At 42.8% G+C, this 14514-nt stretch overlaps 1 long non-coding RNA gene across 1 annotated transcript; it reads left to right on the plus strand.

The window, feature by feature from the left end:
- The first annotated feature begins 1728 nt into the window (after positions 1-1728).
- On the plus strand, positions 1729-14267 carry LOC132397722 (uncharacterized). Its single transcript, XR_009513423.1, has 3 exons — positions 1729-1792; positions 6614-6701; positions 14005-14267. It is a non-coding gene; the product is annotated as an uncharacterized LOC132397722 (long non-coding RNA).
- The last annotated feature ends 247 nt before the right edge of the window (positions 14268-14514 follow it).

The raw sequence follows: 14514 nt of genomic DNA on the forward strand, positions 1-14514 counted from the left end.
GACTGGACCTCATAATTCATCCAAGGTTTCCAGTTAGGGATCATCTTGCGAGACACACAGTCCTCTGTGCATTTCTAGATAAAGCACGTGACAGCTGAGGCATACTCATCGAGGTTAGCTGCCGAATCCTTAAATACTAACCAGTCCACCGATTCAAAGCAGTCACGGAGGATCTCATCCGTTTCCTCTGTCCAACGCGACACCACTTTTGACACCGTGACCTCCCGCTTCAGTTTCTGTTTGTAAGCCAGGAGGAGGAGTACGGCCTGATGGTCCGATTTTCCGAAGTGAGGTCGTGGGACAGAATGGTCGGCATCCTTGATTGCAGTGGTCAAGTATATTTGGAATTTTAGATTGGTGGCAAGGAGGATTTTTTTTAGTACTGAACCTGTGGAATGCTCTGCTACAGACTGCATTGGAAGCCAAGTACATGCATATATTTGGGGCAGAAGTTGATAGTTTCCTGTTCGGTCAGGGCATCAAAGGATATGGTGAGAAGGCAGGTGTATGGGGTTGAGTGGGATCTGCGATCACCCATGATGGAATGGTGGAACAGACTCGATGGGCTCAATGGCCTAATTCTGCTCTAATGTCTTATGGTCTTATAGATGTCGACTTTTTGAGGCAGTGTCTCATGTGGATGCTTATGATGTTGCAGAGGGCACTGTGGTGTCTGCTGCTCTCTACAGCTTCTTGTATTTTTCTGCATTGGAACTGCTGTAGCAGGCCATGATTCGACCCGACAGGATACTCTCTGCAGTACATCTGTAGAAGCTTGTTGGAATATTCACTGACGTGTTGAACCAGCTTAAAGTTCCAAGCAAATGGAGGCACTGTGTGCCTTCTTCATGATTACATCTGCTGAGATATTAATGTCCAGGAACTTGAAGCTGCTAACACTCTCTACCACTTGCCCACCAATGAATCCTAACAAATGGTTTCTTGACTTCCCATTTTTGAGGCCGATGATTATTTCCTATTTTTTTACAGTGAGAGGTTGTTATGACACCACTCAACCAGGTGATCTATCTCTGTGTGCTGACTCAGCACCACTTGTTATTCAGCCAGAACTTCTCACTGAACATATTTTCACTAGCTGAGTCAGTAGAAAGATTACCATGAGCCGCAGTCCTGCTAGGTCCATTGTCACTTCTTTAACCTTCACTTTGACCACATTTCTCTTAATTTCAGTTTCACTGTAACACTGCAGTGCCTTCCTCAATTAATTGAAATTGGATAATTGAAAATCCTTTATAATTACTCAATATTCTGATCCATGATGCTTTTTCAGGAAAATTCTGAAGTGATCTTTCTGTAGCAGAATGTATTTGCTTGTTTTATACACAAGTTTTGGACAAATATTGCTAAGGTTCCCATTTTGCATTGAATGGATCTTCTTGTCAGTGAAGGTGATTGTGAAGACGTGACCCTTGACCTTAATGCTTTGTTTCAATTTTGCTTCCATCTTTTTTGGCTTTCACGTTTACTGATTAAAAAATGCCTGAATTTCCCAAAATATTATGAGAAAGAAATTGTGACAATAACAATACTTTCAAAATGTTTTGACCTGCACGGCGTTTCCAGTTCTTCTCTGTTTTTATTTTGAATTTTCAGCTTGTTTCTTCCTGGATGGAATTGGATTTCCAGGGCTGTTTCCAAAGCTGCTGTTGAATCTTACACACCTTCTCAATGCTAAGGTGTGATGGCTGTGGATTGACAGTACCTGCTCCATGCGTTGAGATACCACTCAGACCCTATGATCAATGTCCAGGCAAACACAGGTTACAATCAGGTGAGCACTTACTTATCTGATTCAAGTTAAATAGTCTGTCTGTTCTTGATTTGAAGACCAGTCTGGGTGGGTAGGAGGGGAGGATAAAAGGGCTTGTTTTGCTGTTGTTTTGTTTTTACTGCTGCTACTTGTGTTTTTCTGTGGAACATTATTGTCATGCTGTGTTGGCACTGGAATGGCAGGGAACACTTGCAGACTGCCCCCAGCATATCCTTGGGCGTGCTGGTTATTAATGTAAATGACACATTTCACTGCATGTTTTGATGTACATGTGATAAATAAATCCGAATCTGAATCTGCTTCTGCTCACAGCCCATTAGTAATCTTAAAACACACAGTCGCACTTTATCAGCAATTTCCGAACACACCACAAGCCCATTAAGAACTTCTTAGTGATTTTCCTAATAGCAAACAAGCACGAAGTAAATACACTGCCTTCAGATTTTCATGTTCTCAATGTCTAAATGGAAAGTGCAGCATAGTGCAGTTCCATGGGATATTAATCTGAAGTGTGTGTGTGTGTGTGTGTGTGTGTGTGTGTGTGTGTGTGTGTGTGTGTGTGTGTGTGTGTGTGTGTGTGAGTGTGTGTGTGTGTGAGTGTGTGCGTGTGTGTGTGTTTGTGTGAGTGTGCGTGTGAGTGTATGTGCGTGTGTCTGTGTGTGAGTGAATGTGTCTGTGTGAGTGTGTGTGCGTGTGTGTGAGTGCGAGTGTGTGTGTGAGTGAGTGTGAGTGCATGTATGTGTGTGAGTGTGCGTGTGTGTGAGTGTGGGTGTGCATGCGTGTGTGCGTGAGTGAGTGTGTGTGTGTGTGCGTGTGTGTGTGTGCGTGTGCGTGAGTGTGTGCATGTGTGTGTGCGTGAGTGAGTGTGTGTGTGAGTGAATGTGTCTGTGTGAGTGTGTGTGCGTGTGTGTGAGTGCGAGCGTGTGTGTGCGTGCGAGTGCGTGTGTGTGTGAGTGTGCGTGTGTGTGAGTGTGTGTGTGCATGCGTGTGTGCGTGAGTGAGTGTGTGTGTGAGTGTGTGTGTGAGTGTGCGTGTGTGTGTGTGCGTGTGCGTGTGCGTGAGTGTGTGCATGTGTGTGTGCGTGAGTGAGTGTGTGTGAGTGAATGTGTCTGTGTGAGTGTGTGTGCGTGTGTGTGAGTGCGAGTGTGTGTGTGCGTGCGAGTGCGTGTGTGTGTGTGTGCGTGTGTGTGAGTGTGTGTGCATGCGTGTGTGCGTGAGTGAGTGTGTGTGTGCGCGTGTGTGTGTGCGCGTGTATGTGTGTGAGTGTGCGTGTGTGTGTGTGCGTCTGTGTGTGTTTGTGTGCGTGTGCGTGTGAGTGTGTGTGCGTGTGTGTGAGTGCGAGTGTGTGTGTGTGCATGTGTGTGTGCGTGAGTGAGTGTGTGTGTGAGTGAATGTGTCTGTGTGAGTGTGTGTGCGTGTGTGCGCGTGTGTGTGTGTGAGTGAGTGTGTGTGCGTGTATGTGTGTGAGTGTGTGTGTGAGTGTGCGTGTGTGCGTGTGTGTGTGTGAATGTGCGAGTGAGTGTGTGTGTGCGCATGTGTGTGCGAGTGAGTGTGTGTGAGTGTGTGTGTGTGTGTGAGTGTGTGTTTGTTGAGATGGAAAAGGCATAAATGAACTTGGCTGCATCCACATAAGTGTATAAGCAGGATGCCTCCCTGGAACAATAATGCAAATGAAATCAGTGCTATAAATTATTTTTAGAAAATTATATATAGAGCGATGCATTTTTGATTGCTGCAGTCATAGGAACAAGTTCTGCACTGCTGTGCTGAGAACCAAGGGTGGTGTTTCTCGTCTAAATCGAGCCAGGAATCACTCTGTCCTGATTCTCATGTGGAGAGGCTGCTTGCTGATTTGCTAATTTTGGGGTGAGCAGAGCAGTGCAAGAAGGAGTGGGGTAAGGGACAGCACCTTCTAACAGGAAATCAAGAGAGAGATCACAATAGCTACAAAACAATGTTGGAGGAACTCAACAGTCAGGCAGCGTTTGTGGACTCAGAGGTCCACTCAATGTTTTAGGTCTCTGAAGCTATGTCTGTTCCTCTACCTTCACAGATGCTTGCTGCCTGATCCACTGAGATTCTCCAGCAGATTGACTTTTTCTTTTGCTCCAGGTTTTGTTTCAGTTTGTCAGGGTCCGGTCTGGAATCCGCATTCCGGGTCTCGATCCGGTCCGAGGGCTCCAGACTTCGGGTCCTGCAGTTGTCCCTCCCATCACCCATGATCTAGTTAGGACCCTCCTGGTTCAAGGAGACACACCTGTAACTCATTGAGCTGCAGGTGTTTATAAGGGGCTTTGGGACTGGGACCAGGCGGGTGGTCATTTTGTTCTGTTTCCTGTTTCTCCACCAGCTCCGAACTCTTCTCTGCATTCTGTTATCCTGCCCGGGCTCAGACCTATTCTTCATCATGCTTCTCTGCCCCGTACCAGTACTGCCAGGTCGGTCCGCTCCCCCACCTTTCTTCCCATGCGCTGGTCCCGCTTCTCCGCTCATTTGTTTTGTTCGCACGGTCGCGCTGTCTGTCGGCCATTTCTGATTGTTCCCGTTATCATGACTGTTGTGTTGGTCACCCTGAACCTATGCCCGTTCCTACCCCTTGCCTCTGTCGGGCAGGCCCGGCCAGTCTGCCGCTGCCTGGCAATGGTTTTGCCCGTTCCTATCCCTTGCCTCCGTCGGGCAGGCCTGGCCAGTCTGCCACTGCCCGGCAGTGGTTTTGCCCGTTCCTACCCCTTGCCTCCGTCGGGCAGGCCCAGCCGGTCTGCCGCTGCCTGGCAGTGGTTTTGCCCGTTCCTATCCCTTGCCTCCGTCGGGCAGGCCCGGCCAGTCTGCCACTGCCCGGCGGGGGTTCTGCCCCGTCCTCCTCTTCCGCCTGAACCCTGGGATTGTGCCTCACACCGGCCTAGGGGTCCGTGTCATGCCCAGGCCTCCGGTGTTTCTGCCTGGGAGGCGGCCCATCCCAGGATATATGTGGCCCGCCCAGGGAGGGCTCTCCGCCGGCCTATATAGCCACTTAGACCTGCCTGAACCCTGGGGATCTGCCTGCCTGCCTGCCTGAACCCCGGGGACCTGCCTGCCTGAACTCGAACTCCGGGAGCCCGCTCCGCTCTGCCTGCCCAAACTCCAGGGGCCCGTTCTGCTCTGCCTGCCTGAACTCTATCTACCTGAACCCCAGCTCTACCCTTAAGTGCCATGGCATCCCCATCCTGATCTCCCCCTAGTACTTCAGTGTCTGCGTCCTGCGTTTGGGTCCATCCGGCTGCGTTCCTGACACCGTTATAAGAACAGGAGCTGGTCCTGTCCCAGCAAGAGTCTAGACTTTGTAAACCAGGGTGCATCTCTGAGCAAATCTCTTATCATTATGAGCTGCAATGTTCACCCAGTCTGTCTAACTTAAGTCCTTACAGGCAGCCTCTGGGAGAGTGCCAGTGGGAAGCCAAGAGCCCAGACTGCAGTGAGGAGGACGGAGGGTCACAGCAGAGGGAAACGCAGGGGTTCACATCAGAATCTGACAACAGGAGTGGAGAAAGCACGAGTTTCCACCATTGTCCCTGAAGGACATCCAGGCAGCCCAAGTGTGTGACTTTTGATGTATATATGAGTGTTTGGATTGGAGTTTCAAGAACACTATAAAGGATTAGCAGTCTGGAGAATGGCATTGTAGGTACTGTACTCATTAGTGTGATGAGTAATGCATCATATCCCTGATTCACCTCTAGTAGATATTGAATTGACTTTGAAGGGACAAGTGATGATCCTTCATTGCAGTCTCTTACTGAATGGTTTTGGCGTTGGTGCAGTTAATCAGCCGGTATTTCCCAAAATGTTAATATGAGAAAACTCAGCAATGCTCTGCCATCAGAAGTCTATAGTAACTGGTTAAACTGTCTCTTGTTCAAGTTGGTCACAGTGTGGAACTTGTGGACATCACCAGCCATTCCTCAACCAGGCCTGTATGTTAGAGTTCTGCTCTATGTTGCTTCCTTACCAAAGAAGCTGTTAGTAGCGATGGAAACCATAAAATTGTTGGTGAAAAGTTCATGTCCAGTCTTTGGCAAGCTGAAAACTGGTTGCCAATGAAACAGGGAAGAAGAATAAGATTCGTGCAAATTCTGATCATTAAAAAAAATAAGTCGTTGACATATTTCTCCTTACATCTCTAGTACTTCATAAAATCTCTCATGCTTCTTCATATATCTTTATCAAGCAGCAAACTATCTACGTTAATGTGGGAAAACTCAACCATTTACATGTCTCATATGGTATTAAGCCATGAAAACGATGGGTTCATTTTTTGACCTGAACTTACATTAGTCTCATTTGACTGTTGGCTATGAAGGGAAATAAATTCCTGTTCCAATATAAGGTGAACAATTCCATTGTAATTGATGGGATTAATAATGCCCTCAGCAGACGAATAGCCTGCCAATATGTGCAGTGAGGTAATAGCCACTTAGTTAGGAAATATACCTCAAAGTAAGCCAATTGCTTTGGAGAAGTGAGGAGTTGGAAGCAAGATTGGAGTAAGAGAAAACATAATGTGAACAACAGCGAGGATCAAAGCTTAAGGGTTAAAATCTCTCTCTCTCTCTTCCCCTACTCTCTTTCACACACACTGCACTAAATGAGCAAGGCTTGTGAGGAATGTAAACTGGCACTATTACTATTTACACAAATCACACACAGAAGAGGAGAGCGGAAATACCCAGAGTCAGGCAAGTGAAAGCCCTTTTTAGAGAGCTCGGTGAAGCGTGCCAGTGGCTTTTATTTTTTTTCAACCTAATGCTGTATCTGTTGTTACATACTGATGCTCTGATGTTCCAGGTGTGGAATTGGCCTCCGGGGATTTGTGCAGAGGGATAAAAGAGGGAAGGCAAAGCTGAACTACCGAAAGCATTGAGCTTCTGTTTGTGTAAGTGCAGGGAAAGCCCCACTGTGGGTGTAACAGTTGGCCTTGTGTTGGGCCTGGCTAATTGGGAAAGAAATTGGAAGCTGCAAGACAAACTCCTGCTGGTGTTTATGGGGTATTTTTATGATGGTCGATAAATGAGGCAATTTGGGAAGCAGAAGCTGAATGATTGTAGAGTTGGTTAAGCATTAATACCTGTTTTTTTATAATGGGATGCGGCAGGGGGTGTAAATAATTACTTACCTTTCTGTTCCTATTCCCTCCTCACTTCGGAAAGTATTGCTATTGCATAGGCTTGCTTTAATTGGACAGGGTCACTTCAGTCAGTTGCATTTAGAACTTTAGAGCAGAAAGCTCTGGACTCAAAACCATATGTGATTTTAAACATTGTTTAAGAGTCATACAGCACAGTAACAGGTCCTTTGGCTAATCAAGTTCAAGCCGATCATCATACACCCATTCACATGAATCTTGTTTTATTATCCCCACAATCCCAACATCTCACCTAGAAACTCAGGGCAATTTATAGTGTCCAATTAGCCCACTAACCTTACTGGGTTTAGGATGTGGGTGGATACCAGAGCACACATGGGAAAGGGAGAATGTGCAAACTTTGCACATAGAGCACTAGAGGTCAGGATCGAACCCAGAACATTGGAGGTGTGAGGCAGCAGCTCCAGTTTCTCCATCACTCTGCCTGAAAGCTGCCTCACAAGCATAGCAAGTGATGATTGCAGGTGATTTCTTACAGTTGAATTGTTAAAGTTAGATGCTGATTCAGATGGATGCTTAAAACAACTCTTCTCTTTATGCCAGTGTCTATCTCCAAGACACAAGCTTAATAGTGATTGTCTCTTGAGGTCACCGTTGTTGAATTTCATGGGTTTACACTGGGTCAGCTGCAGATAAACATGAATCAAAATTTAAAAGAGCTAAATATTCTATCTAATGGCTCCTGCTAATCAAGGAAGTATAAACATTTTGGAAGATTACAGTAAAATCATCTGAGACCATGGCATTCATCTACCTTGGGATTTGCGGAGGTAATTTTGCCAAGAGTATCCAGTTGTGTGTGTATGCATGGTTTCTGTTGAACCCCCACTAAATCTACACTGGTGGTTAGGGGGAGGAAATTGGCTCTTCTTGTCAGAATTAAAAGGCCTAGTAGTGAGTTAATAATGATTAAAGTGATGAGGCAAATATTTAGGCAACAGGCACAAGTCATTTCCCAACTTTATAGCAGTTTTGTCCTCCTGATGACTTTGGCAGGAGGCCTAATCAATTTTAGTGGTCAGGCCTAATTTAAGTAGAATAATTGAGCTACCACTGCTAACAGCACTTGGTTCACCATGTGCGAGGGCAGGAAATCTGGGGGGCCTTATGCCATTTAAAGGCAACCCTCCCTTTTCACAATGGAGCCAAACACAGCAGGCACAAATGTGAGCAATATATTAAAAAGAGAATTTTAAGTGCAGGAAGATGAAATAAACACAGAAAATACATTACAGACCCATTGGCACACTGCAGAAAAGGAGACCCACTCTAAAATTGCAATCACACCTCCATCAACAGTTCCACATCACCCTGACTCCTGAGAAACAAGCAGAGCCTCTGCTTGACTCCGGCTCCTACTCACAAAGTAGACTGATGGGTACGGCCCGAATTTTCTAACACAAGTGTTCAGAACAAATGAGATGGTGATCCTGAACCTTCTGCTGAATTTTGTCAGAAAATTGTCAGGTGCCAAGTTGATTGATAGTTGTCAGCTTTAGCTTGGGATGCCAATTTTAATTCTTAGAGGGAAATTAGAGGAGCTGGTTAGGTAGGTTGGTGTAGATAGCAACCTTTGCAAATCCAACTGGGAGCAGAAATGTTGCTGCCAACCCTCAATAAAATACTCAGAAATTCAAAGGCTGGGAACTGTTTATGTGGTCTACATACAGGATGGTACAATGTTCCAGATTCAAAGTTAATGCTGGCATCATAAAACGGGGACAAATAAACCAGCCAGGAAGAAGTGGAAAATAATGAAAATATATTTGCAAGTACTGGAAGCTTGAAAGAAAATCAGCGTTGCAAGCATATCCATCTCCACTGCCGGGAAAAAGATGGATCAAATCTCTGAACCAGATATTGCTCCAAGAAAATCCAATTTTAATACCAAGGTAAAATAGGAATAGGCAAGTAAATTGTTTTTAAAGAACAGTCTAGAACAGGGGTGGGCAATCTTTTTGACTTGTGGGCCACAAAGGGTTCTAAAATTTGACAGGGGGGGCGGACCAGGAGCAGATGGACGGAGTGTTTTGGTAATACACCTCATAAGAGAAAATAAAATATCATGGGATATGTAGAAAACATGTGCTTTAATTTCAATTGAAAATGAACAAATGCAGTACAACAAAATATCTGTCTTTGAAGTCCCATGGTATTTAGCTATTTATTGAAATGACTTTTAAAACACTGAAAATTAAATGAATAAAATACAGCTTTTTAAAATAGTAACAGTTATTATTTTAAAGCACTGAAAATTCTGTTATCCTTCAAGATATTATCATCATCACTCTCCTCCTGCCTGTCTTTATTTCAAAAACGGTAGGAGATGCAGGTCTACTTGTCCTGCTCCTTCTTATTCAATTGTCCCCGTGCCAAAACTCAACAACGACCAGCACAAGGACAGAACAGTGACAGCGCGCCAGTATGCGGAGCACATTATTTGATCTGGAGCGCATTTTTTTATTTTGAGAACGTACGTGCACCTGCGCACTACTCATGTCCATCACTTAACAGAAATGACATGTAACATGTAAGGCTTATTGAAAAAAATATTTTCAAATGCATTTTTTACATAACACAACGAAGAAACTTATTTTTAATTTCAGTGGGAACAGTGTTGTTGGTCTCCCTTTTTAGCCAGCGCATCAAAGTCTGGATTTAGTTTTGTTGTGGCTATTCTCAGGATGGATCTGAGGTGTTGGTCAGTTAACTTGGATCTGTGGCTGGCTTTGTTGATGTTCATGACGCTGAACGCCTGTTCACACAAATAGGTCGAGCCGAACAAAGAGTAAAGCGCAAATGTGGAGTAATACGCTGCACCTCAACAAAGGTCAATGTATATAGAGTGCATCATCTATTGGGAAAATGCCAGAATTGCGGGGAAAAAACGTTAACAAGGTTTATTAATATAATTTCATCAAGTTCTGCGGGCCGGATTAAAAAGCTTAACGGGCCGCATATGGCCCCCGGGCCGTAGTTTGCCCATGCCTGGTCTAGAATTAAGGATAGACTGAAGTTAAATAATTACAAGGCAGAGAGTTGTTGTCTTTTTGACATCTCTGTTCCAGAAGGCTTAAATTTTGGAAACTAGATGGAAAAGTTAGAAAATCAGAATGAATATGCAAATTCAACATAAAATTTTTGAATGGCAGAGTCGTTCTGAGGGCCTGTTTGATCTAATCATGCTCTATTTTCTCATTAAGTAAGATTCAATTGTTTTTTGATTTTAGTTACATTTATCAAAAAAAAGATTTCTTGTTTGTGATTCTTAACAACAAAAGCTCTTTGATAAAATGAGTTCCATGACAATTAGTGTTTAATAATTGTAATGCCTCCAAGCTGCAGATTGTGTTATGAAAATAATGAAAGCTTGTGGTACAATTGCACAGTTTGACATTATCCTCTGGGATTCTATTGTAATATTGGCCGAATGTGGGAGGGTTGATGACCAATTACATCTGGAAATGGAGAATGGATCTTTTTCTGCTTTACAATATATGCTAATCACAGTAAAAAAAAGCCTATGGGTGGCTTTTGTAATTCCTCTTGGCTAAGCCACTTTAGCATGTTTCTGTGGCTCTCTATAGTAGATTTTGTCTTTCTGTATGTTTGTAATATTTCTGTGTATTTATCTTCCTGATTCTTTCCATATCCATCTCTGCAGTTTTGTTCAACGCTCAATTTTTATTTGTCTCTTATGTTTGCTTTTGAGTGCCTGTTTATGCTGTCTTTCCACTTCTGTCTTTCTCAACCTGTTTCTCATTATTTCTCATTCCTTTTGTGCACCTCTCTCATTTCTTATGGATCTTTTAAAACTTTATATCTTTATCACCTTCTGTTTCTACTTGTCTATTTCCTTCTCTAAGTGCTTTCCTCTCATTATATTTGTTGTCTCAAACTTGAAGTTTCTCTGTGCTCAACCACATATTTTTCCTGCCTCCCATTCTGTCTATGTCCTATTGATAGTCTGCATATCTCACTGTATGTAAGCGATTCTCTATATTTATGTCCAACTCAGTTTACCTTATTTTGACAATTTATTTAAAAGACTTGGCAAAAACTTCATTGGCAGTACTTATTATGTACTGCAGATGCCTGCTCTAGATTGCTCAAGATAGGAAAATATGTAAGTTGCTAGTATTTGCTAAACAATGCCCATGGTGCTAAGTTTCTTGAGAATATTTCTTGAGATGGTTGTCCAAGTTCACTGAGAGTCGACCCCAAGATACAAAAAGTGACCTGTATTTCAAGGGGTTATCATCCATTTTGATCGTTGGGGATGGTGTAATGTGGCATGAAGAGAACGATAAAGGGTCTCTTGTTCCTGAGTTTTGAGTAAGTCCTAATCTCATGTAGTTTGTTTTTTGAAGGAATCAATGATAGCATGGATTATGGCCTCAGGATATAGGCACATGGAGCCTTCATTTCAGTACAGTAAAACTGGGACTGAGAGCGGTCATCTTGATTCAGGAGGGAATTGATGAAGTCTGCACAGCGTTCCACTTGATTATACATTAACTCCATGCAGATGGAAGAATGTGGGAAATGAGATGTAGTTTTGCAGCAAGGCAGATTAATATAAGAATGTCAATGTGATAATACACCCTTATTTTATTGTGTCTGCGTAGGGTCTGGGTTTGTCACAGAAGCATTATTTGAATCATGGCCTTTATACATTTTTGCTGCAGATACAAATAGGTAATTAACTGGAGGAGAAACAAATTGGGAATGAACCTCCAACAGCAGGATCTAATTTGTATTTTCCATAAATGGACAACTCCTTTCTTCAAATCAGTTCCAGTAATTACACCTTTGAGATCATTGGCATACTTTTCCAAATGTGGTTACAAACTCATGACAGGAGATTTTCTTTCTTGTACCAGGAGAGATCCCATTCACTCTCGAGACCTAGTCAGCTTTCTGATGGCCACTACAATGGCTTATTGGATAAATGGAGGGCGAGGATAGTTGCAGGTTGTGCAGTGTGAATGGACAATGGCAGAGTCTCAGTTGCAGAAATCACTGAAGTGCTCCTTTCAGCAATTTTGATCACCTTTTCCTTCTTAATAATCTCTCTCTTCTGTGGGCCTCAGCCGGGTAAAACCTTTGGTGCTCAGGCCATAAATGATCTTGACAGCACTGAGTGTTATCAGTGAGTAGCTGAATATCTTGTGCTTTTCACACCCACTTTCTGGTCTTTAGCTCACATTTTTCATTGGAACTTATCCTATATGTTCCCAGTAGATGTCTTCCATAGCTTTTGTTCATTCCTGCTGTACTATGTTTCCCATTCTCCCACTCTGTGTGTGCCATCCTTTTTGTCTTGCCACTACACACGCTGGTGATATTAAACCTGATCCTGATTCTGATATCTTTATATTCTTCCTTCCATTCTGTCCTTTGTTCACTTTCATTTATTCGTTTAATGTTTTGTGCTTCTCTGTGAATGTATGCAAGAAGAAACCCCATAATTCTCTCACAATCTTTCACTGTATATTTGCCTTCTTTGATCCAGTTCCTCTGGTACAGAGGGTATTATGGTGCTTGGTAATGTACCACTTTTGCAAATTGTAATTCCTTTTAACAGAAGATTTCCCACAGTAATTTAAAATGTCTGTCTCTGAATGGTTCAGCTGGGATTCTGACATTCCGTTTATTTTGCAGCTAGTCATTAATGCAATTTTAGCAAATTACTCAAATTGAAGATAAGCACAACCAGCTGAAACATCACTTGATTTACATATGTAATAGATGCACCAATAAATTGATACCTTTCATCTTCTCAGTGAACTCACACAGAGCATGGCAAAGTTTTAATACAATTTTAATATTGACGAAGGAGCTCATTTCTTTAAAACCATTCAATGAAATACTCTCCCTGTGGCTCAATGGGTAAAGATACATCTGTCAAGAGGAGCTGTACAGGCTAGAAGATGTCTGGTTCATTCCCAATTCTGTGATGACTTACTGATCTCAGCAAGAAATCAGTTGGAGAATGTTGTATTTAGTCTTATTACCCTTGAGTGACGTAAAGAAGATTCTCTCAAGGTTCCTGTGGCTAATCCTCCTCCAGTGAACTTTGTTGGAAAATATGCAAGAATAAACTTTTGGCAAAGGCCAGTTCTGGGTTATCTATGGTATTCCTTGTGGTTGAATGGGATGCTAATGTTCGTGTACAGGTCTAGTCACGAAGAATGCTCAAGCACAAGCTGGGAGCCAGAGTCTAACGAAGATCGACTGTTGAGCTTGGCAGAGTGCTCTTGGGAAGACTGTTGAAATGCATTTCCTCTTTTATGTGAGACAAGTTTCATTTGAATCTATAAAGGAAACTGAATATTGTCTAATTTCAGTTCATTTCCACTTTGTAAAGGAGGATTTGCATTTATTCAGAACTTTTCAGATCTTCAGGTTTTCCAGCCAGTTTAGCACTTCTGAAGTCCAGTTAAAACACAAAAATCTAATTACCTTGCAGTAAGATCTCTCAAACAGCATTTATTCAGACATATTGGGCCAGACACCCAGATAACTCCCAGGAGTCTTCTTCAAAATAGTGATTTGTTTACGAGTGGACAGTTGAACAGGTGTGGCCTTAACGTTTAATGTAAGGAGCAACACATCCAATGGTGTGGCACTTGCTCAGGGCACCTCCAAAGTATCAATGAAGATACAGGTACATATGGTCAAGTCTCTGGCGAGACAATTCAACAGAAAACAATGTGGGACACAGATAATTCCCAACTAAACCTTGATATATAAAAGATTTGCCACTGAGGTAAAATGAGGCTGAATATTTTCTGGCAGATTTCATCTGATGAGGTCTTTCCTCCAGTTGCTGCACTCTAATTGAACAGCCATTATAATACATTCTCAATATATTTTGAATACCAAATACTTCAAAGAAAGTGAAAATAACTTCTAGCATTGTTCGCATCGGTGCTTGGAAAAGTAATCTTGAATTTCTAGAGATTCTAGGAAAATCTGGGAGTTAACAACATTGGATTAAAGTTTGTTTTATTTTCACCACTCTTCTCAGTGATTGCAAGTGGTAAAATCTGCAAGGAGCACTGCCACAGGAAAGCAGCATCCCTCATCAAGGACCCCTGCCATCCTGGTCATGCTCTCTTCCCGCTGCTGCCATCAGAAAGGAGGTACAGGACCCTTTGGTCCCACATCGTCGGGTTCAGTTATTACCCTTCGACCATCAGGCTCCTGAACCAGCGTGGATAACTTTACTTCCCTCAACACCGAACTGATTCCAGAATCTATGGACTCACTCTTAAGCATTCTACAGCTCATGTTCTCAGTATTATTTATTATTTCTTTATTCATATTATTAATTTTTGCATTAGCACAGTTTATCTTCCTCAGCACATTGGTTGTTTGTCTTTGTATGTAATTTATTATTCATTTTGTTGTATTTCTTTGTATCTACTGTGAATACTGTAAGAAATGAATCTCATGGTAGTATATGGTGACATATATGTACTTTGATAATAAATTTACTTTGAATAATATTACAATGGTGCATCACAATCTGTAACCA

The sequence above is a fragment of the Hypanus sabinus genome, chromosome 8 (genome assembly GCF_030144855.1).
Source record: "Hypanus sabinus isolate sHypSab1 chromosome 8, sHypSab1.hap1, whole genome shotgun sequence".
NCBI lineage: Eukaryota > Metazoa > Chordata > Chondrichthyes > Myliobatiformes > Dasyatidae > Hypanus > Hypanus sabinus.